Source organism: Austrofundulus limnaeus, unplaced genomic scaffold (genome assembly GCF_001266775.1).
Source record: "Austrofundulus limnaeus strain Quisiro unplaced genomic scaffold, Austrofundulus_limnaeus-1.0 Scaffold151, whole genome shotgun sequence".
NCBI lineage: Eukaryota > Metazoa > Chordata > Actinopteri > Cyprinodontiformes > Rivulidae > Austrofundulus > Austrofundulus limnaeus.
The window spans coordinates 56,131-59,574 of record NW_013952553.1 but is presented as its reverse complement, the minus strand read 5'-3'; positions in this window follow the sequence as shown (position 1 = coordinate 59,574).

The window sequence follows — 3,444 nt, the reverse complement described above, 5'->3', positions numbered from 1 at the left end:
ATATTTATGTTTGTGGTTGTAATGTGACAAAATATGGAAAAGTTCAAGGGGTATGAATACTTTTGCAAACCACTGTATATATATACCCATTTATGTTTGAATTTCAGAAAAGTTATAATCATTATGATAAACACATGTTATTTGTTGCTATGTTTTTGTTTTCTCCATTTTTACAGGTGTGCAGACAGATGTCGGGTGTGTTGTATTGTGTTTTCTTGATTGATCTATTTCAGTCTTCCCCATTACATTTTCCTATTTCTTCTCTTTTTTCTTTTTCTCTTTTAAAATAAAGTCACTGGTGATGAAGAAACTAACATTCAGTTCTGTTTTCTACTGAAGTGGCTAAAAGCAGATTTATCTTTTTCTTGAGCAAATATGTTAGTATATTGCTTACAGGCTATCTAAACATGATTTAAATTTGTTGTTGTTACAAGGATTTTTTTGAGTCCCCCTGAACACTGATGCCCAAAGCACAGCACGGCAGAGCACACAGCACGGCATCAAGGAAGAGACCAAGATCTCTTCCTTCAAGACTGGAATTCTTGCTTTATCCTACGTGGTGACAACACAGTAAGCAACTTGTCATCAAACCTCCCTCAGTTCCTACCTGAAATCATACTCACCTTCTCCTTTGTTTTTTTGTTGTTTGTTTGTTTTTTTCCACAGAGAAGATTTCCCCTCTCCGGCTGGACATTATGAATGGAAATATTATAAATAAACCACGCACCTTCCCTTTAGCTCAGTTTCCTGTCAGTCTTCTTTGACTTCAGTTTGCTCTGCTATCATGGAAAAACCTAATCTATCACTCATATGATATGAATTCAAACAAGTCCAAGAATATTCTCTTAAAGATAAATATTAGTTTGACTCAAAACAAATCAGATTAAGCACTAATTTAAAAAGAACCACACTTCAATTGAAAAGAAAGCCATAAAATTACAATGCCATTTTTCTACAAATTTTATGATCATTAACATATTGATTTAGGTGCATAATTAACTCATTAAACTATACACTGTTCTTCATCATCAGATAATTTAAAAACTACTTTCTGAGGAGAAAACACTCAATCCCTCGTCCCTGACCAGAATCTGACACTATATCATTTAATCTGCTGATGATATTTCTCTGACTGTGTTGGAGATTTATAGATGGAATGCATTTCATATCCCGTCTGCAGCAACACAGACTGTCTCATGATGGTCAAACATCAACATGTTGTCAGTCACAGTTTGCTCTGACTGTTTGGTTAATCAATGTGCCGCAGATGAGCTGTGGATATATCCAGATTAGAAGAGACAGATTGTGTGTGCAGCTCAGATTTTAGAAGCATACTCATAAAATAAAGCCACCTCTCTGTGAAGGGAGAGGCCCGTTGCATCTGCTGCACGTTCCTTCTGATATTCCAAGATGAGGCTCATCGGAGACATTGTTTTACATTCGGTTGCTTCCTTTCTGCAGGGGTCACCACAGCCAGCACACCGTGCTTGCAATCCTGATGGTACAGATTACTGCAGCGTCAGGATTACAGTAGTTGAGTTGTTGATAATGACATCTCATTCTTCGAGTTTGTGTAATATTATTTTCAAAGTCTGACCAAAATAACCACAAACTCCATCATTTCTTAACATAAGATGGAAGTGTACAATGGGCATTCTTTAGATTTTTTTTTGTCATCCATATTATTTTGGGTAGCGGCAGGTGGAGATCTGATTGTCACTGCAAATTCCGGAGATTAATTTCACTGCAACGATGCATCAATTGTTTCCAGTAAGGTACGCGGGGGGCAGGCGGTGCTGCTCAGTAAACTGATCATACACGGAGCGTACTAATGCTTTTGTGGCGGAATCCATTGATCTGCTGTCCCCCTGCACCGTGCCCTGCTAATGATATCTGAGAAGCCGCTGTTACAGAAACAGGGAGCAGCATTTCCCCGGCCCTTCACAGCAATTTATTGTGGGAAGGTAATAATAAGTCCATATTTGAAGACTAAAAAAATATAAAAATAAAAAGGGACTGAGTGATCTGTGTGTCAGAATGTGGGCTCAGGGCCTGAAACCGCAGCAGCTCATGGTGACACTGGGAGTCATTTCCAATCTGCCCTCAGTGAGACACACTGTTGACTGTAAGAGGACAATTACACATTTTATAGCTTCTTTTTTACTTAATCAGTAAAACAGCTTTCCAGGGGTTTCGACATTTGTGTGTAGGATTTTGTCAAAATTAAAATCCCCCTAATGTCAACCATCGATGAGTGTGGGAATGATTGTTTGTCTCCATTTGGTTCTGTGTCCCTTTTATTGCACAGAAACTGCTGGAGATGCTTTTTTTATTTTAACACTTTATTTAAATAAACAAATGTCAAAATCCATATTCATTACACCTAAAAATAATCAATCCATCCATCCTTTATTTTCCACTTATTCCCACCAGGTTAGGGATGAGATTCTGGAGTTCAAGCATATTTCATTCATCTAAGAACAAAAACTTGTGATAAGAAATTGAAAAACAGCAACAACATGTACACTGCCTGGCAAAACAAAGTGTCCACCTGGATGTAACTAAGGTCTATGATGTGGGGCTGCTGCAGGTGGTCAGGTCTAGGTTCAGCAACAGTCTGTGCTCAAAGAATGAGCTCAGCTGACTACCTGAATATACTGAATGACCAGGTTATTCCATCAATGATTGTTTCTTCCCTGATGGCACGGACATATTCCAAGGCCACAATGCCAGGATTCATGGGGCTCTTATTGTGAAAGAGTGGTTCAGGGAGCATGAGGCATAATTTTCACACATGGGTTGGCTCCACAGAGACCATTGAGAGTCTTTGGGATGTGCTGGAGAAGATCAGACTCTGCCATCATCAATGCAAGATCTTGGTGAAAAATTAATGCAGCACTGGATGGAAATACTGTAAATGTTGTGACATTACAGAAGCTTATTGAAACAATGTCACAGTGAATGTGTGATGTAATCTAAAGGCGGTCCAACAAAATATTAAAATGTGACCTTTTTTTTGGTAGCAACTTTTTTGGGGGACGGGCAAGCAGTGTACAACATATGACAACTAAATGTTCAAACAGTCACTCACAATGCAAACATGATTTACATTTAAGGGTCTTTCTCCTCCTCTGCTTTTCTTGATCCTGGGATTTATTATGAAAGAGGCTCATGATGCAGAGCTTTGACATGCTTTCTAACACAATGAACACCAAACTATAATGCTACATTTGTTTCCCAAAACAAAGAAAATGTTTCATTCTGAATCTTTTATTTTTATTTCATGAAGGACTGACAAAAATAAAAGAATGTTTAAGTCCTTATGTTTCAGTCATTTAGATCATATAATGTAAATGCCTTCTGGTGTTTGTGTTCAGATATTAGTGAAGGGGGAGGGGAATGTGTGTGTGTGTGTGTGTGTGTGTGTGTGTGTGTGTGTGTGTG